Source organism: Periplaneta americana, chromosome 3 (genome assembly GCF_040183065.1).
Source record: "Periplaneta americana isolate PAMFEO1 chromosome 3, P.americana_PAMFEO1_priV1, whole genome shotgun sequence".
NCBI classification, from domain to species: Eukaryota; Metazoa; Arthropoda; class Insecta; order Blattodea; family Blattidae; genus Periplaneta; species Periplaneta americana.
The window spans coordinates 184,001,693-184,024,042 of NC_091119.1; the positions used below are offsets into that span (position 1 = coordinate 184,001,693).

The 22,350-nt window shown below is 36.8% G+C and overlaps 1 protein-coding gene and 1 non-coding gene across 4 annotated transcripts in view; both read left to right on the forward strand.

The window, feature by feature from the left end:
* The window catches only part of LOC138696913 (uncharacterized), a 2,004,918-nt gene that overhangs the window by 236,475 nt on the left and 1,746,093 nt on the right, over nucleotides 1-22,350 (forward strand). The gene's annotated exons all lie outside the window — the stretch shown is intronic.
* Nucleotides 21,750-21,821, forward strand: TRNAK-UUU (transfer RNA lysine (anticodon UUU)). The gene has a single exon. It is a non-coding gene; the product is annotated as a tRNA-Lys (tRNA).

A 22,350-nucleotide genomic window follows, 5' to 3' on the forward strand; every position in this document is an offset into this window, starting at 1 on the left:
AGCATCGATATTCTATGTATTTCAATTTTCATTCACTCGTACGTATGAGATATGTTGGACATAGTATTTAGACACACACACATTATTTATTTACTCGTTTATTTATTTATTCTGATATAGTTAAGGCCATGAGGCCTTCGCTTCCACCGCACCAGAAATAAAACTAAAACTACAACTACAACTAAGATCTTGCCATATTTATTTTACTGAAAATATCAGTTAGTAATAAATCTTTCAATTTGTTTTATTATATTTATTTTTAGAATTTTAATTTTTTTAGGTTTTTGTTTTATTATCAGCGATATAACTTATTTTATGCTCGACCATGCCGAAATGTAGTAATTATACACCTGGTTACAGCCCTTTAATGGACCTCATTAAAGTACACTATTCATTAAAGTTCAGGTGTTCCAGCAATCAGAAAATACCATTGTAGCAATATGAAAGCGCAAGTATGGATTATTCTCGGATATGCAATCGAAAGACAACTAGTTCTGTTACTATAATAATTAGCGTTAATTGTAAATAATATTAAATTAAATTCAATTTGTCATCTCGTTTTTCAATGTCTAATTCAATTTCAAGGTTATATCAAGATTAATGTTTATTTTACTCTCTAGATGATATCAAGGTCAATGTCGACGTTTGTTTCTCGGAAAAAATCAATACTTTCGCGTCTGCGCACATCTCACAATTTACGAGGTATTGCACAAGGTCAGTTCCGCTCCTCAGTCAGATAAGAATAACATGAATACTTACGAATAATTTCAAGTTAGAAATATGGTCGAGCATAAAAAGTCGTATGGAACTTGACTATAATGGTAATTAAGACGCTCGTATGAAAATTATGAAACTCGCTTGCGCTCGTTTCATAAACATACTCGCGTCTTAATTACTACCATTATAGGCTCGTTGCATAATGTACTATTATTGAATGGTTTACTTGTTGTTACGTTAATTTTATACGACATACAGTATGTAGAAACTAACGTTGATTTATTTACTTATGTTCAGTTTAAAATAAACTATAGTTGGTGACTTTTATACAACTTGGCTTAAGTATCTAAACTGAAGAATTCTGGAAAGCTGAAGCCACTGGCCTGTCTTCGTTGTGTGGCGTAGCCTACATTGTCTTTAGTGTTGTCCACTGCATCGCTGTACATTTGCTAACAGCGTAAGAAAATACGGGCGCCTTAATGGTTTCATCTGCATTGCTACCACCTCCATAATTATCAAGGAGATGCAGTGCCTGCACTTGCGGTAACACGTGTTAGAAACGAAGTACAAAAACCCCACATCGCGATGTACGAGGTAACCGTGTTCCTCTGGTATGCACCAGAGCCCGTGAAGATATGGAAACCGCTGAACTGTGCCAACCCCTCTCAGTCTCTTTCCTTTTATCACTCTCTCGACCTACTGCAAGCGTGAGGAGAAAGAGGGCGTGAACCAGAATACAGAATGTGTATTACAGTAGACAATTACGTTTTTGTAATGTGTGACTAACGTGTCTCGAGCTTACTTGTTTTTCATCTACCCATTATCGGTGTCCTCAGCTGTGGCTCGATCGGGGATGTTTTCACCTACACCCAGTAAAAGCGGGTTCGATTCTCGGTGAAAGTGGAGATTAATCTCTCTCTAATAAAAAGTGATAGAGGATTTGAGATTTCCAGAGCGAATAGCTTATGTTGTATGTAACGAAATAGTAATATGCCTTACAAGAGTGGTATGTTGAAGTTTTCATGTTCGAGGAAAAGTTTGAAAAAGCGAAAAGTAGTTGAGCTTTTTTAATTTCCGAGAATTGAAAGAAAACATACCGCTCGTGTATCCTACATTATTTTGTGCGAAGATCGTTCATAACATACCTGAAAGAGGAATTTCTAATTAGTTGCAATGAAATCTCCATCTTGGTTTCTGTTCAATGACGGCAAATTTGCAAAACAAAAATATCTATCTTCAACATTGTTGCTTTAAAATGTTTTCTGTGTTTACTATACTCCAGCAGGCCGTGATGTACGTCTGTCTTTTTTTTTCCCCCAGTCTATAAATGCGAACTTAAAACAATGTTACATGCATCACGAATGCAGTAACTTTAGTGCAGTTGTAGAGTTTACTTAATTTTTGCAAATATTTAAAAACAATAATTAGCAGTGCAATTTAGGTGAAATTGCAGTGGTAAGTTTCCAATTTATAATTATTACTATATTGAACGTCTCTAAAAATAATATGTCAAAGCCTAAAGCAGTAAAATAAATTTGTCACTTAAGCGGTAAGAAGAGGGAAATTGTTATGTGTGTTAGGTTGGGAATAATGAATGTGGAATTTTAGACTTACCGCGGATTGGTTTTGTGTGGAAACCAAGCAAATACGCACGATCTCGCACAAAAGTGTAATACCGTATTGGAGGAAAGTATTGTCGGACCATAGGATCTGTGCCCCTTCAGCGCTGTCGTCGTTCTTGGAAAAGTTAACGCCTGTACTCACTCCATTCCACCCGCTTTCCTCCCACCACGTTAAACAGCAGGCTACGAACCTTGCCGAATAGGGATGTTGCCAAACTTCCATCAAAAAGGTGTCATAAATAACTGGTCCTCCATGCTACAATATCATTTCTTTCAATCAAAATATATCTTGTATTTCTACATTTTTAAACCGAAATCCCATGTCTCGACTCACTTTCCGTAGTTTTTCTCTCCAACCTTGGAAATTATTACTTCTCTCGCAAGCTTCAGTAATTTCTTCAATCTTGAAACTTCTTTCTGAACGGTATAAAATTCTTGTATCTTTCTTCTTAAAATACATCGGTTCTTATCATCTACAATAAGTAAAAGTTCCCTTGATCTGTTCTTCCCTGGTGATTCTAGCTTTTCATCTCCTGCACAGACTTCCCCTCTCCTGATTTTCTTTATTAGGAGTTCTGACCTGTCTATATAAATTACATAAAATGTTGTATTATTAGTATTAGTTAAGTAAGTAATTTTAATACATAATCAATTGAAATAAAATGAGCCTCACTTGTGATATCAGTTGCTCTTTTCGTTGCCTGATTTATAGGAAACAGATATTGGCCTGTTTGTTTCTCTTCATCGAAAAATGCTATTACGTACTTGCTTAATAATATTTCTTTCGCCACTCCCTGCTACAGTATTCATGTTGAGTTGACAACACTGGACTGCAAGTGCAAATATTGTAAACTGTCCCGCAAGAAGGCCAAAATTGTGAGTAGTGGGGGACAGAAAGGGAGAGAAATAGAAAAGAGAGAGAGAGGAATGCAGGGAGAGAAATGAATTACCGAGGCTGAGAAGGAATTAGAGTTCAGTGCGCATATCTTACGGGGGCACAGATTCGATGGTCCGACTATAGGCTACATAGTTTTCTCAGAAGAAAAGAAAAATACTCAAATGTTTAACACCCTCTTATTCGGTAACTATTGCGAGTAGGATCTTAACTTTTGTCAATATCGATAGGAAATCTAATAAAAAATCATTTATCCCTCTCGCGTATTTCAATAGCGTGGACGGTTTTCGTGTAAATTTCATTAAAAAACCACCAATTTCAAGCCACTGATCAATGCAACCAACTTGCAGAAAGGGAGATAGGTAGTTCACTAAGGCAGACAGACCTGAGTTCGTTGACCTCTTACATCTGTATTAACACTCATTGGAGTAATGCGTCTTAGTTCATGTAGGGCGCAGAAATTTAGCGACAATACGAGTCATTCGGACTTAGGGGGAGATACACCTTTCGCTAATTCAATTTTACTTTATTTCTAATTCTTTTCCTTAGAATCTAAAGTTCCTGTAGAAACAAAAAAATTAGTATGCTTAATATAGGGGAGACTGTTGTACCTTTAGCATATTGTACCTTTGAACATTCTTTGTTTTTTTTATCTCTTCTGCTACCTAGAGGACTGAAACTGAAGTAGATTGTAGAGAAAGCAGCTAAGTAGCTCTGGTCGTAGTTTCAGTTTGATTTACTGGAAAGTGTGAGTTCTGTGGACAAAAGAAGTTTTTTTTAGTACCAAAAGTAAACATTTCGTTCATTGATATATGTTTTCTAACACAAAACCAGATTGTATTTGTTAATATCTTTCAAGTACGGTGTGTCCCCTATCATCTGGCATCTTCTAATACACAACGAAAACATATCGTTTTAACTATTCGTGGACCTCAACCAAAAAGGGACTTCCGAGTAGTCAGTGGACGCAAGCCATTAAAGATGAACTGTAATACAGGGACATCATTTTACTTTTGTGCGAGATCGTGCGTATTTACTTGTTTTCCGCACAGAACCAATACGCGGTAAGTGTGAAATACCACATTCAGTATTCCCAACGTAACACACATAACAATTTCCCTCTTCTTACCGCTTAAGCGCGACATTCATTTTACTGCTTTAGGCTTTTAACATATTATTTTTAGAGACGTTTAACATAGTAATAATTATAAATTGGAAACTTACCACTGCAATTTCACCTAAATTGCAATGTTAATTATTGTTTTTAAATATTTGCAAAAATTAAGTAAAGTCTACTACTCCACTAAACTTATTGCATTCCTGATACAAGTAACATTAAGGAAGCCGTGAAAAAATCAACGAGATTCCAGATGCCGATGTTATTACTGCAATATGTTATATAAATAATATTGTTAAAATATTAAAATGAAAAATAAATCATTACATAACCTTACAGTTTGTTTTAAGTTCGCATTTATAGACTGGGGGGAAAAAAAGACAGACGTATATCACGGCCTGCTGGAGTATAGTAAACACAGAAAACATTTTATAGCAACAATGTTAAAGAAAGATATTTTGTTTCCGAAGTTGACGTCATTAAACAGAAACCAACATGGAGATTTCATTGCAACTAATTAGAAATTCGTCTTTCAGGTATGTAATAACCGATCTTCGCACAAAATAATGTACGATACACGAGCGGTATGTTTGTTTTCATGTTCTCGGAAATTAAAAAGGCTCAACTACGTTTCGCTTTTTCAATCTTTTCCTCGAACATGAAAACGTCAACATACCGCTCTTGTAACGTATATTACTATTACTTACATTTTTATTGTAGGGGAGACTGTTGTACCTTTAGCATAGTGTACCTTTGAACATTTTTTGTTTTTTATTTTTTGCTATACCTAGAGCACTCAAACTGAAGTAGATTGTAGGAAAAGCCACTAAGTAGACCTGGTCGTAGTTTTGGTTTGATTTATTGCAAAGTGTGAGTTCTGTGAACGAAAGAATCTTTTTCAGTACCAAAAGTAAACATTTCGTTCAATCATATATATTATCTAACATAAAACCTGATTGTATTTATTACCATCCATTAAGTACAATGTGTTCCCTATCATCTGGTGAGTAATAACATATTTTAATTTCCGTAATTTATTCGAATCTCTAGTTTTGGTAGCCATATTTGTTTAAAAGTGCACCCTCTTGTACCTTTGAACACAAAACATCTTGTACCATGGAACGTGCACCAAAGTACGCGATACTATCGAGTTTTGTTTTTCTTTTATTTTAAAATCATGTCACGAAGTAAATCTGGAGTTAAGAGGCCCCCAATTGATCCGGATGCCTTGAAGAAAGCTGTTCAAGCAGTTATTGCTTCTCCAGGAAATAAAATTTGAATCAGAGAAGACTGCTCTGGTTTATGATGGCAAATGCATTTTAAATATGATTGTCAGTTTTTACAGCTATATTCCCACGCATATTCCAAGTGTTCCAACATATAAGAGGGTATGTACCAAGGTACATGAACCTGTTGTACCTTTGAACACATTACATATCCCTTCATTTTATTTTTTCCATCCTTAATAGATCTGTAAAACAGGAAAATACATACAGGACGTTGTAAAGGAATCTTCAATAATTATTTCAAGCATTATTTCATTTAAAAAATTTGATTTCCCAAAATAAAAAAAAAAAAATAAAATGTGAAAAGTGTTTAAAGGTGCAACAGTCTCCCCTAAACTTTCTGTACATAAATAAAAATGTTTCATAATTAAAAAAAGTAACTAGCCTATTGGGTTTTCAAAACCATTAAAATTATTTATTGATGTGCAGATAATGTATATTATGGATGTAAATTTTTGTTTCCGGAGAACCTTTGAAGCAGGAATTAGGAGAGGGAGAGACCGATTTATTAGCAAAGTGATATCTCCATATTTTTGTTACATGTATTCGCGGGGATGTTCTGGCGACTTCGTTAGAATTAGCTTCCCACACAGGTGTTTCGTCACTTGTCAGCATCGGACAGATTTAGGGCCACCTTGTGCGGGATTGTATATAGACACTCGGCGATGCGCAAAATCCTAAAGTGGGACTGGACCCGTGGGAAAGATACTGCCAAGCTTGGGTTTTCCAAAGAACGGGTATTCTTGAGAGATTTACAAACTAATTAGATGTTATGGGAAGTCCAAAGTCTAAATTTAGAGATGACATATTTCGCGCCCAATAAGAAGAGATCTTGGTCCAGCTTATGAGGTCACTTTGGACCAATAGAGAATAGATTTTAGGCCGGTTAAGTGACGTAGTTTTTAACCAATAGGATAGTTAGTTTTAGCGTAGGATAGGTTTTTATAAATGAGGGTGACGGGGAGCGGAGATCATCACAACATCTCATCGTGTCGGCGGCCCTACATACAGGGCACAATCACTACTCCTTTTTGTGTCGACGGCCCTACATACAGGGCAGAATAAATATTTCGTTTCGTGTCGACAGGATAACTACTTTTCTTCGTGTAGACGGCGCGACATTTTTTTTTCGCGTCGACGGTCCCACACACTGAGTTTTTTTCGTGTCGGCGGCCCAACTTAATAGTCTTTCTTCCTGCGAAGACTCGATAGATAGAACTTTGTCATCGGCGAGACCACTCGTCAACGTTTAGGAGCTTCGATCATAGTGTACTGGACAGAGTATTGAATTTATAGTATCGGATAGAGCTTATTCAGAGCCGCCATACAGTCGATACAGAAGTGCGACCAACGATTGAATTATAAGTCAGCCGGAAATACATACTCTAGGGTTCACCAAGTGAATACGACAATAAACTTATAGTTTTGGAGTTTACACTGCCCTTTATATAAGTAGCCGGCTTGGTATTATTCCCGACATCATCCTATACCACAACAGTACCTCGGCTACCCTGAGTGAATCTCACGCAACACCGAGACGCCCCCACCCTCACCTTATAGATTCTGAGGGAAAAAATGTTGACATATAGTAAAATTATACTAGCGAAAGGTGTACTCCCCCCACCCCCTGAAGCAACGTTGCCTAGTTGTATTGTTAAGACTCAGTCGCAGTTATTGGTGGTAAGTTAAATAGGCCTATAATATGCGTCCAGAAAAGAATAGTAGCCATGAAGGAAATGGAACGTATCAACAAAGTCGCGTGAAAAGCATTATAATACGTTTCACGTATAGTAATCTCACTAGATGTTTTGATTTATCTACAAAAAATGAAACTACTAGTGGGATTTAATTGACTATTACACGAATAGAAGAAAGTATATAAAGATTAGAAGTAACAAAGTACTCCAATACAATAAAATATTAATTAGCTTACGAAAATACAACTGTCTTCATATGTATTATTGTACCATCTTAACATTACGCTAGATGGCAGTAGTGTTTTATGATTATGTTTTCTTGTTATCAGTTGTGCCAACTACGGAATCATCATTGAACTCTATGGACGGCTACTAGTCAAGAAGGCTTTGTTGATTCAGTTTCATTTTTATTAAAACATTTGCATTCCACTTCAATCATCCGGATCCCAGTAATAAACGTCACTTGACAGATGATTTTCAATAAATCTTGGTATTAAACAATCTCTGGTACGTGACTATCCATAATATCATATAGCAGAAGCTATAACAAACATAACCTAAATAATATAAACAAGTGTTAGAAAAGTTTTAATTAGGGATGATGAAATAAACAAGAAACGTTTCAATTAACGATGAAATAAAAAATAAACATGGATAATTTTAAAAGAAACAATTATTGAAAGTAGGTACAATTTTCAAATTTGAATGTTTTAGTGGTTGGTGGTTCAATTGATGTTATATTGGACGTGTGCGTAAAAGAAGTGAACTCGGTGATGTACATGGTGTATCCCTCAACTTATTCAGGATTTCCGAATGGTGCTCTTCATATTATGACCTGTGATCTTTATTAATTCTTGTTCTTGAATGCCAGTGCGAGTCATATTTGAAAGTGCTGTGTATCGACTGGAGTGGTTTGTAATTTTATGTTTTTTTTTTTTTTTTTTTTTTTTGACGTCCAGACCAGTGCAGTTTGAAATGTTAGCAAAGAAAGAAACAAATGCTAGAGTAGTGATAAAAATAAACAAATGCTAGGTACGCAATAATAATAGTCAACATAATATATTAAACAATCTCTGATACGTGACTATCCATATTCTAATACAGCAGAAGCTATAGGCCCTAACGTAACCTAAATAATATAAAGAAGATAAATGATAAAAGAGTTTTAATTAAGTATGATTAAATAAACATGAATCATTTTAAAAGGTACAATTATTGAAAGTACAATGTTGACAAAGAAAGAAATACTAAGGAGGTGAGAAAAACAAATGCTAGTGAGGTGGTAAAAACAAATGCTAAAGAGATGATACAATTGTAGGATAAGGTGCCATTATTGGTTGAAACACGTCGTTCCATACCGTTTTATTGGTCAATGGCAGTATGACGTGTACCGCATCGTGGCGTCGCGGTCTAAGGCATCCTGCCTTGGACTCGCGTTACGGAATGCGCGCTGGTTCGAGTCCTCATGGGGGAAAAATTTTTCTCATGAAATTTTGGCCAGTGTATGGGACCGGTGCCCACCCAGCATCGTGATGCACTTGGGGAGCTACGATAGGTAGCGAAATCCGGTTGCGAATGCCAGCTATAACGGCTGGGGGGATTATCGTGCTAACCACACGATACCTCCATTCTGGTTGGATGATCGTCCACCTCTGCTTCGGCATGTGGGTGTGAGGCCAGCAGCCGGCTGGTCGGTTTAGGCCCTTCACGGACTGTAGCGCCACGGATTATTATTATTTTAGTAGTATGACGTAGTAAAAGTGTAATAGTCGAAATGAAGATGTTGAAGTCGTCTACGAAAGAAATGAGTGGCAATCTTTGGCACAGGAGTGTATTCTATCTGCACTATCAGTTGGAATATAAACAGTAATCACAGACATTTATGTGCACGGCCTAAAGATACAGAGTTTTCCCATTTTTTTAAAAAACGAAAGCGGAGAGAAGAGAAACAAACCGGGATCTGATCCACTTGTCGGTTAACAAGGAGTCTCTCTCTCTCTCTCTCTCCCTCCCTCTGTGCGGCAGTACATAAAGCTGGACCAGCACCGTTCCCATGCTCTCACTTGTTTCCAACTCTGCGAGCGGCTCTGAGTTATGACCTGGGGTCTGGGTTCGTGCACACAGCACCCTCAGTAGTTACATTATACCTCACAGAATCCTGCCTCCAGTCTGTTAAAGCGGAACGGCGATTTCAACGTCCGATAAAACGTTCAGGTAGCAGCGGTAAAAGGTAGAAATATGGATATGCTACTTAAATTACCTTAGCTATGAAATCAGTATTCTTCATTAAATATATAATCAATATAAAGAGTGATTCTCGAGGAGATTATTTAGTTAGAGGCTGAGTAAACTCCAGATTCATTGTGCGGCCGGAAGAATTACATCTATCTATAAACCTATCCGGAATCGAACCGGCGACCTTTTACTTGTAGCATAACACCTTGGCCTCAACGCTACCGCCACCCAAATGTAATTTACGTTTTAACTTTATGTATGTGTATCCTACTGTGTTGTTGGTTGGCACGTAAATAAATAAATGAATGAATGAATGCATGAATGAATGAATGAATAAATAAGTAGCTAAATAGTTAAGTAGTTAAATAAATTAGTGCTTAAATAGTTAAGTAAATAAGAAGTTAAGAAAATAAGTAATTAAGTAAATAAATAGTTAAGTAAGTATGTAGTTAAGTTGTTAAGTAAATAAGTAAATAAATACATAATAAAATAAATAATAAAATTAATAAATAAATGAATAAGTCAGTAAGTAGATAAATAAATAAATAATAAAGTAAATAAATAATAAAGTAAATAAAAAATGAAATTAATGAATAAATTAATAAGTCAGTAAGTGGATGAGTAAGTGAATAAATAAATAAATAAATAAATAAATAAATAAATAAATAAATAAATAAATAAATAAATAAATAAATAAATAAATAAATAAATAAATAAGTAATTTTTGTGGCAACGTATTTCATAGGTAAGCAAAATGAAATAATGCAAAAGAAAGCTACAGGTTTTACCTATTCTTCGACACTGGAACCAAGTATCTCGACACATTTCTCCTGTCATGACACCATATTCAGTACACCTCGTTCATAAAACTCCATTTTTTTTTTTTGGGTGTATAGCCACCTGCGCACGACTGATTTCACTTCTTCATCCGAACTGAAGCGTTGTCTTTCTAGGAATTTCTTCATTGGTCCGAAGAGGTGAAAGTCAGACGGTGCGAGGCCTGGACTGGAGGGTGGGTGGTTGCCGCCTTAATGATGCCTCTGACAGAGAGTGGTGTTGCAGCGGTCACTGGTCGGCTGGAATGTGCTTCGACGGCGGAGTTCTTCGAAGAACCTGCACCACCTGGAGATGTTGCTATGGTCCAAACAATCAAGCGCCATACACTTCCAATATTTCCCTGTGGATTTCACTCGAATTTTTCGTTTTTCGCAAAATAAACGGACTACACATCGTTGCCCTTCACAAGTGAACGATGGTAGAAAACGCGTCATTTTTACTCAGTAGTTACAGCTCGTTCCGCCAGGGTGACATCCGATCGAATCATTGCTGTCTGCAGCGCAAGATTCAAACTAAAGCCCGGTTCAGTCGGTGCGTGTTTCTGTGATGGATTCCAAGGTGGCTGCGCTGATGGGTAGCCTGCGTGCTCACTAGCCGGAAGTAATGCGCTCTGGTGGCTCCTTGGATGGCTAGCTTGCTGGATTTCGAGGGTAGGTTCCTTGCTATTTTTCGTGATGGTTTGCAGGCTGGATCCAAAGATGATCATATAATATCACCACTGTCGCCATGTTCGTTGTTTTCCAACTAAACCTGTTTTTTCCTAAATTCTTTAGTTTCTAAGAAACAACAATTAAATATCGGAATTTAGCTGTTTTGCATTTATGGCATAATTACTTTATTGCGACATTTACTACTGTTAATGTAGGACTTTAGTTGTTTTCCACTCACGGTTTAGTTTCTTTTTGACCATGAGTGTTGGCAACAGAGGAAACAGCAGCTGGTTTTCCAATTTGAACTGTGAAAAGAGCCAGCCCCATGTGAATAACTGCCATCACCGTAGGCAACACGGGAGCCAGCAAGAGAGCACGCATGGCAGCCATCAGCGCAGCCACCTTGGAATCCATCACAGAAACTATAGGCCTACTTGTTTTTTTGAAAGATGGGCTATGACAGGAGCGTTGCGATCGGAAAAAACAACTGAATATCACATAGCGTGGTAGGCCTGTTGCTATGGTAACAACAGTTGAGTTGCTAAACTTAGTTTCCACGTGGTGAGTGCTTAATAGCCCTCTCGGCGACATTTATTGTGCACACAATGTTAGCATTGGTACGTTTCGTCTGTGATTCTCTGTCGATTTTTGTATTGTTTTCTTACCTTCGCGTCAATTGTCAATGAATGTTTTAACGTCAGTCATCTTAACGACAACTGCTAGCTTCCATCAGCTGGCAGCGTGGTAGTCCATATTGGCAACTTTGCACTGTATAATCTTTTCGCTGTAAGAAAAATCCTAATATAAACAATAGCACGTGACTGAAGTGAGGCTTCATTGGCCGCTGTTTGGCGCCATATATTCTCAGTACGTGTTCCCGCCTACTGTTGTACATTCTGTTTCATGTTAAACATTTCCCGTTACTCGTCAAGTAGGCTTAACCTCACTACTATGCATTAGTTTGCTTAGGAAACATTTACTTTATAATTACTCTAATTAAAACTCACATAACTTATTATATACATTTAAGAATATTTGTTTTTCTCCGATTTTGAGAGGGTTTCCACTCTTACGATTAATAGCCACCAGTGGCGTAGCGTCAATGTAAGCTAAAAAGCTAAGCTTCCCCAATTAATAATAATTTCATAGTAAACCTGCAGTTTATGAACAATATTATTTATTAATTTTAATAGAATTTATATTTATGCGTTAAATATTGTGATGCGGCAGGTCAAGATGATTTGTGATGCAGCAGTAAACAAGAAGCCTGCACACACCAGCTTCCAAGCAGACTGGTTTCTTTCACTCATTCTTCTGTGTAACCCACCCCGCAGATTTTCCATCCTTTTCTAACTAAACTACCCTGGTCGCAAGGCTCGCAAGAAGCTAGCTTTTACATTGAAAATAATGTAGTTTCCGAGTTATTCCTTTCGTGAGTTGTGTTCAGTTGAAGTGTTAGTGTGCACTGTGGCTGATATAAAAATAATGAGTGAAATGTACTTGAATTTTTAGGACAATTCTATTATCAAGACTGACTTACGAACAAAAGTGCGATTTAAAAAACAAATGACCGTGTCTATTTGTTAGAGATATGAAATCATATTTTATTATGTACCATTTGAGGTCATGCCTATTGGTGTTACTTACGAGGTTCCAACCAATCTTCGGACTGCTGACTTGACATTGACTACTATTTATTTTAAGACTATATTTTTGTAATACGTTTTCTCATATGTACATGAAAGACAACTTGAGTTAGCTTCCCCTGCTCAAAAGTTCATGCTACGCCACTGATAGCCACACACACCGAGGATGCAGAAGCCATACTTCAGTACCACTTGCTAACGTGAACGACAAGCTCAAGGGACGCCAGCTTGTTACAAGAACAGACTACCTCGGTATTACTGTTTGTATTCATCGGCGTTCATAGTACATAACAAAATATAAAAGTAGCTTTTCTTTTACATATCGTTTTACATATGAGTGAAGTTATTTGTTTCATTGTATTTAACAACTAGAATTCAATTTTTTATTTTATAATAATACAAGATGATAGTTTCCAAATACGGACTATATTTTCCTGCGTCGTGTGAGTGTTTCGAATGTGAGCCAATCACGAGTATGACAGCCACATGCTTGTGTTTACATTAGGATTTTTCTTACAGCGAAAACAGTATAGTTCCAAGCTCGGCCACTTAACTGTCATGTCCCATCTTTAAAAAAAAAAAAAACAAGTATAGCACCGTCTGAATCAGGCTTAACTATCTGCCAACTTTGAATGTCCTAACCAAAATAGCATTCCGTAAAATAATTGCTATATGCTACTTTACGATCTACTCTGATATTAAGCAAGGACAAATACAATACAGAACTGGAGTAACAAAAGAAATTTTAGAATAAGGGAATCGGTTGGCCTTTTCGAAGGTTTTACAAGAGGGAATTGGAACGACCAATGGGATGTAACGTGCTCACTTGTGTGTTCACAATGCCGTGGATGTTACGACGGAGGACACTGCCTGCTCTAATCTTTAGAAAACAGCACACAAAAAGAAGAAAGAAAAATAAAATAAAACAAGCGTACGTAAACCCAGAAGTTTATAGCAAAAGAAAATAGGAGCATATGGGACGAATCAGATGGCTCTTCCATAAGTAGTATATAACGAGAGAGTTTCCTTCCAGAAAGCGGCAGGCCAGCGCGCGGTCAGATGGCGTACACTGCGGTGCTTCCATCAAAAATACGTCACGTCCCGTCTACTTCCACCCCATGCTGGTTTGCAAGGTTTTGCAAAGGTTACTTTGTAACTTGTACAGGGACATTATTTTATTTTTACTAACATTTTTAATATTAAGTTGGCTATACCTCTGGATCAACGCCGTTTGTTACCACCTTCCACGACTGGAGTTCGATGATACTGGCGTAATATACAAACAAATCGCTTTACTAGGTATAGGAGGGAAGAAAAGTAGTTCATCCATTTACGTAAACTAGGAAATATCGCGCTTTTGAGTTTGATAATTTTCATTAGGTTTTTGTTTAATCAAAATACAGTACAGTATTAAAAATTAGTGTTTTTACTCACGAACTGAGCTGTCCATGTGGACTATTCATTATGCAGTGTATATTATACTGTCTACAGCACATCAGCGTACAATATAGAGAATGAAGTTAAAATGAAAAATAATCATAATATGGATATTTAAACACATTTTTTAAAATGGTGGCCGTTCATTTCGATACAGGCTTCAGTTCTAATGTGCATATTATCGCACTATAGACTATTGTACCTAATCCAAATTACCAGTTTCGTCCTTCGTACTAGTAACTCATGTTGAAATATGAATAATTCTGTACCTACTCTATAAAAGAGTACCTTACGTACTGTAAATTCAAACTTCACTTCTGCCCGATCCGAAAAATAAAATTACTCAGACATACTATCTGCTGTCCGTCCACGTGGTTATGTCGTAGGGTCGTAGAAAGGGAGGAAATCACGTGACAGTTAATTACTTAACGAGGCCCTTTTATTTAAGTTATTTTAAAAAGCTGTATAATATTACGTAGACGTCCAATTCCTAACAGAAATTAATGTTCTCTGAAAAGAACTAAGTCAGCCCAGCCACTAGCTGGCGAATAAAAGCTGGTGGGGGAAACCGGGATACGACGTAGATAAATGGATGACAGTACCTGTGCGAAAATGATTCAATATTGAAAGCTCTTTCGTCACTGGAAAACGCGAACATATTTTTGGAACGTACTGTTTACTATGACCGTAAGGCTACTATATGCGGTCTTGGATCTGTGTGGAGGACGGTTGAACTTCATTAGTAGAAGGGGTGGGAGTAAAGTACATTCAAAAACTCAGGCACAATAAAAATTGAAGTAAAAATAAAATGATGTCCCTGTACTACTATAAAGTGAGGAAGGAGATTTTGTAACTGAACTTGCGTCATTCGTACACTATAAGGCGGAACTGTAAGCAGTGGCATACGCAGAATTTTTTTAAGGGGGTCACTATTAAAATTGTTTACAATTTACATTATTGGTGTTTTAAATTTTGTGTATTATTATTATTCGAAAAGAAAAAGTATATGATTATGTCTCGTGACAAGAATATTGTTCTGAATGGAAATATAAAAATTTGAGATTTATCCTTCGAAGAGGTGCAAAAATTCAAACATCTTGGAGCAACAGTAACAAATATAAATGGCACTCGGGAGGAAATTAGACGCAGAATAAATTATGGGAAATGCCTGTTATTATTCGGTTGAGAAGCTTTTGTAGTCTGCTGTCAAAATATCTGAAAGTTAGAATTTATAAAACACTTATATTGTCGGCTGTTCTTTATGGTTGTGAAACTTGGACTCTCACTTTGATAGAGGAACAAAGGCGAAGGATGTTTGAGAATAAAGTTCTTAGGAAAATGTCTCGGGCTAAGAGGGATGAAGTTACAGGAGAATGGAAAAAGTTACAGATGCAGAACTGCACGCGTTGTATTTTTCACCTGACATAATTAGGAACATTAAACCAGACGTTTGAGATAGACAGAGCATGTAGCAGAAATGCATATAGAGTGTTAGTTGGGAGACCGGAGGGAAAAAGACCTTTGGGGAGGCCGACAAGTAGATGGATGGATAATATAAAAATGGATTTGAGGGAGGTGGGATATGATGATATAGACTGGATTAATCCTGCTCAGGATAGGGACCGATGGCGAGGTTATGTGAGGGCGGCAATGAACTTCCGGGTTCCTTAAAAACCTTAAGTATTATTATTATTATTATTATTATTATTATTATTATTATTATTATTATTATTATTATTATTATCAGTTGAGTTTTCACACGGAGATGGAAACCAGTTCATTCATTCGTTCGTTCGTTCGTTTGTTCGTTCGTCCGTCCGTTCATTAATTAATTAATTAATTCATTCATTCATTCATTCATTCGTTCGTTCGTTTGTTCGTTCGTTCGTTGGTTCGTTCGTCCGTCCATTCATTCGTTGGTTAGTTCATTCGCTCGTTCATTCGCTCGTTCATTCGTTCGTTGGTTCGTCCGTCCATTCGTTCGTTCGTTCATTCGCTCGTTCATTCATTCGTTGGTTCGTTCGTCCGTCCATTCATTCGTTCACGCGTTCATTCGTTCGTTGGTTCGTTCTTCCGTCCATTCATTCGTTCGTTCATTCGCTCGTTCATTCGTTCGTTGGTTCGTTCGTCCGTCCATTCATTCGTTCGTTATTTCGCTCGTTCGTTCATTCGCTCGTTCATTCGTTCGTTCATTCGCTCGTTCATTCGTTGGTTCGTTCGTCCGTTCATTCATTCGTTCGTTCGTTCTTTCGCTCGTTCATTCGTTCGTTCATTCGCTCGTTCATTCGTTCGTTGGTTCGTTCGTCCGTCCATTCATTCGTTCGTTCGTTCATTCGCTCGTTCGTTCGTTCATTCGCTCGTTCATTCGTTCGTTGGTTCGTTCGTCCGTTCATTCATTCGTTCGTTCGTTCTTTCTTTCGCTCGTTCATTCGTTCGTTCATTCGCTCTTTCATTCGTTCGTTGGTTCGTTCGTCCGTCCATTCATTCGTTCCTTCGTTCATTCATTCGCTCGTTCATTCGTTCATTCATTCGCTCGTTCATTCGTTCGTTGGTTCGTTCGTCCGTCCATTCATTCGTTCGTTCATTCATTCGCTCGTTCATTCGTTCGTTGGTTCGTTCGTCCGTCCGTCCGTCCATTCATTCGTTCGTTCATTCGTTCGTTGGTTCGTTCGTCCGTCCATTCATTCGTTCGTTCGTTTGTTCGTTCATTCATTCGCTCGTTCATTCGTTCGTTGGTTCGTTCGTTCGCCCGTCCGTCCATTCATTCATTCATTCATTCATTCATTCTTCGTTCGTTGCTTCGTTCGTCCGTCCGTCCATTCATTCATTCATTCATTCATTGATTCATTCATTCATTTTTCGTTCGTTGCTTCGTTCGTCCGTCCATTCATTCGCTCGTTCATTCGTTCGTTGGTTCGTTCGTTCGTCCCTCCGTTCATTCATTCATTCATTCATTCATTCATTCATTCATTCGCTCGTTCATTCGTTCGTCCGTCCGTCCATTCGTTCGTTCGTTCGTTCATTCATTCGCTCGTTCATTCGTTCGTTGGTTCGTTCGTTCGTTCGTTCGTTCATTCATTCATTCATTCATTCATTCATTCATTCATTCTGGCAGAGCTAAGCCCAGGAGGCCTTTTTTTCCGCCCAGTCAGACTCTGGTATTACTGTATGTTAATATGTTATTAATTACCCATATTTTAAATGTCAGTACCGTGAATATCAACTTTATCTTTGTAATTGTTACTGTTTTCATAATTGCATTTATCATTGTCGGTACTGATTGTGGTTTAAAGCAATGATAAACGGAGTAATGGTGTTTATTGGTAGATCATCTTTAACACGCTATCTACTCTACTCCCTACCGTAACACAGTAAAGTACGTTTATATGAACGGGACATATCACTACAGCGAAATGTGATTACTGGTAAGAAACTATTGTGGCACAAGGATTATAGTAATATTAAAATGCAATAGCACAGAAACGTAGACAATCTTCTTTTTAATAGCGTGATATATGCATTAAATATTGCCACGGGAAGGAACTGAGGAAGGATTTACTCTTATCTTAAGTATGATCAGACACAGAAAATGCATAACCATTTCTGGAAATTTTCAATTATACGAAAGTCACTCCAAAAGTAATGCATAACATTTATTTAAAAATTAAGTTATTATCCTACAAATTTGCTGTTTCACAGAATGGAAGTAAATACCGAAAAGACAGAGTATATTATTCTTTCGTAACCGGAACATAATACGAAATGGAAATATAAAAATTGGAAATTTATCCTTTGAAAAGTTGGAAAAGTTCAACTATCTTGAAGCAACAGTAACGAATATAAATTAAACGCAGAATAAATATGGGATATGCCTGTTATTATTCGGTTGGGAAGCTTTCGTCATCCAGTCCGCTTTCAAAAAATCTGTAAGGTATTATAAAACAGTTATATTACAGGCTGTTTTGTATGGTTGTGAAACTTGTACTCTCACTTTGAGAGAGGAACAGAGGTTAAGGGTGTTTGAGAATAAAGTGCTTAGGAAAATATTTGGGGCTAAGAGGGATGAAGTTACAGGAGAATGGAGGAAGTTACATAACGCAGAACTGCACGCATTTTATTCTTCACCTCACATAATTCATTCATTCATAGTGTTCTGCCAAACGGCAGGTCTTTCACTGCAAACTCCTTTGTGAGATTACTGTACATAATAATTTTTTTAGGTTATTTTACGACTCTTTATCAACATCTTAGGTTATTTAGCGTCTGAATGAGATGAAGGTGATAATGCCGGTGAAATGAGTCCGGGGTCCAGCACCGAAAGTTACTTAACATTTGCTCATATTGGGTTGAGGGGAAAACCCCGGAAAAAACCTCAACCAGATAACTTGCCCCGACCGGGAATCGAACCCGGGCCACCTGGTTTCGCGGCCAGACGCGCTGACCGTTACTCCACAGATGTGGACATATTAATTTTATTTATATTTATTCGTGCTAGCCGACAGCGATTAGCCAATAATAGACTAGGACATAACAATAACATAATAATATTAGTAATAATAATAATAATAATAATAATAATATAAATAATAATAATATAATAATAATGTAGTAGTAGTAGTAGTAGTAGTAGTAGTAGTAGTAGTAGTAGTAGTAGTAGTAGTAGTAATAATAAGGCCTTACAGCCTTAACTCTGGGGCAGGTTACATAAATCCATTAATAATAATAATAATAATAATAATAATAATAATAATAATAATGATCTATACTAAGACGAGAAATTTTTTTGATTATATTTTTCTTCGCAATTAAAAAAAATCCCTAATTTCAAAGAAACTCGGTAATATTTACATTTTAGAATAAAATTACGTTACATTGATTAAATACCTGATTAAACAAGTGAGCACATAAAGAGGTGAATAAATAAGACAACTTGATTAACGAGGATACTGTGACAATATTGACTTAAGATATAGAAGTAGTATATAAAGAGCTGTACCGGTACTGCGTTATAACCTAATTAAATTAAACGTAATGTGAGGGCTTTGTAGCCATATCTGACAAATTTACTGACTTTATAAATTAACCTACAAATATTTGTTAAGCATAACATGGGATGGCGATAGTAGTTACTAATGAGGTCACCAGAGGGCAGTGATACGAGACACGACGCGTATTCATATACCTAGATAAGTATCGGAGTGACGTATGAGAACTGCTGGATTACAGTGTGTTCAGTTCACTTCAGCAGTTGAACACCACGGTTATGTCTCTTGACAGATTTTGCTCAAGAGTTTACAGTCTATTAATTGATTTCATAAACAATAATAATAATAATAATAATAATAATAATAATAATAATAATAATAATAATAATAATAATAATAATAATAATAATAATTATTTATTTATAATAATAATTTATTTATTTAATCTGGCAGAGCTAAGGCCAGTAGGCCTTCTCTTCCGCCCAGCCAGACTCTAATTCTAATTGAATACAATTGCTTACATAGTTATTACATTAATATCTAGACCATAAAACAACATAAAAGTAAATAATGAAAGTTGGATAAGTAATGTTAGTGTGACAATAATAAACATTGGTAAGAAATAGTTATAATAATAATAATAATAATAATGATAATGATAATGATAATGATGATAATAATAATGAGATAATAATAGTAATAACAATGATGATAATAATAATAATAATAATAATAATAATAATAATAATGGTAATAATAATTTCATAGTTTTCTGCCCAAGCGCAGTTCTTTCACTGGAAACCCTGAACTCTCAAATCTTTCGTATTTTTCATATACCTTAATGTTCTTTAACATCTGAAATATTCTTCTGCCCCGAACTTTTCTTACGTTCATCATTCCTTTCAGTGAATCTTTCATTAGGCAGTTTCTTCTTAGCTAGTGACACATCCAGTTTCGTTCTCTCTTCCTGATCAATTTCAGCATTATTCTTCCTTCACCTCCTCTTTCTACCACAGCTTCATTTCTTATTTTATCTGTCGATATCGCACGCTCTATTCTTCTCCATGACTACATTTCAAATGCTTTTAGTCATTTCTATTCACTTCTTCGTAATGTCAATGTTTCTGCCCCATATAATGCCACACTCCACATAAAGCACTTCACTAATCTCTTCCTTAGTGTTTCGAGAGGTCAGGCGAAAATGCTCCTTTCTCTATTAAAGCTTCCTTTGCCATTGTTTTCATGCTCTTGACTTCATGGCAGCAGCACATGTTATCAGGCAGTGGACAGCTTCAAATACTTGGGGTGTTCTACAGAAAGAGGCAGCGAAAAGTTACCGCACTATGCAGGGGAGATCGGGAAACAGATTTCTCGCAGTCTCTTCGGTAAGCTGTAGCAACGCGGGTGGGCGTTCAGTTTCATTAGTACGGTAGGTCTAAAATTCCCGAGTGGTGGGGATGGCGTGCGCGGACAACGGAGTGGTCACAAGTTAAGTGCGTTTGTGAATTCTCAGAACTCAAGGTGTTAGGATACTGACAATCCTCATGTAGTGCATGAATTGGGTATCGAACCCGGCATCTTTGGTTAAACGTACCAACGCACTATCAACTGAGCTACCCAGGAACTCTACCAGATACCGATCCAATTTTTTCCCTCTATATAACCTAATACTAACAATACCATCCCATCGCACCTCCTCATATTCATCTTCTTTCACAATAGCCCTGCCAAGACTCTGGAATTCGCTACCTGCTAGCATCAGGGACTGTCGAAATAAAATTGAATTCAAACGAAAACTTACTAGGCACTTGGTCAGTAATTGATTACTTGTAAATAGTTTCTTTAATCTATGACAAAATATTTCAATATTCAGTAATTTCATCACTATACAATTTTGTTATTCTAGATTTAATTTGTAATTCAGTAAATATAAAATATTCTTTGTTTCTCTATGATAAATTATCTAGCTTTAATTATTCAGGTAATCTTTTCGTACTTTCATTTTATTGTAATTGTAAATTTAATACTAACTGTAATATTATTTGTAACTGTAATTGTAAATTTAATACTAATTGTAATTTTATTGTTGATATTGTAGTTGGAATCTCCTGGTAAAGGGGCAGAGAAGGCCTGACGGCCTTATCTCTACCAGGTTAAATAAATAAATACTACTACTAAATATCGATACCCGGCCCTCGAAATTATTCAAATCAACTTTACAAGGAGTTAAACCTGAAAGCTCGATTTACATAATACACGTCACTGTTCGTCAACAGAAAACAATTCAAGTCACAGAAAAAAAGCCAAAACAGAAAAACCTATAGATAAAATACTTATCATTAGACCCAACTGACTTGCAGTAGATAGAGCAATAATTTTCCTTAAATCATATTCAAAATTAGCAGAGAAAAGATTATATCTTTTCATTAGTTCCCAAAACTAATATTTTACATAAACTACTTTCTAACATTAAAAATATTATAATTATGATATTAACTACAAGAATACTCTTTACACAAATAAGACAGAGTTTGTATGCACTCAATGTTTGTTGCTAGACGGTTGTCAGCCCACTTTGAGTTCTGTGGATTAGTGGGAAAAAATTGGATCGATGTCTGGTAGAGTTCCTGGGTAGCTCAGTTGGTAGAGTGTTTGTCGTTTAACCAAAGGTCCCGGGTTCGATACCCGGCCCCGGAACAATTTTTCCCTCGAAATTATTCAAATCAACTTTACAGGGAGTTATACCTGAAAGCTCGATTAGCTCTTATGCGATTCTCACTATAGATGGGGGATAGTATTAAAATGAATTTGAGGGAGGTTGAATATGATGCTAGGGACTCAGGATATAGATCGATGGGGGACTTATGTGAGGGCGGCAATGAACCTCCTGGTTCCTTAAGGGCAGGGAAACAGAAATGGCGAGAGAGGGGCGTTTGGTTTCCCGTCCACAGTCCACCGGCGTTTAATGACGTATCTGTGGCCCGTACGCAATCACATAATTCAGACACTGAATACAAATCCCCTCCCCTACTAAGTCAATGACGCGGGGGTGGAAGGAAGGGGTGAGTGACGTATTCCGATGAGTGACGTAACGCCACAATTGTCGCCCAGTTCTGCAAGCCTGGTTAAGGGATTAGGTACAGCTTACAGCAGTACAATTTTTGGAAATATTCAACATATTTTTTCCTCCATTATTGTACCTTGTACAATAATGAAAATTGGTATG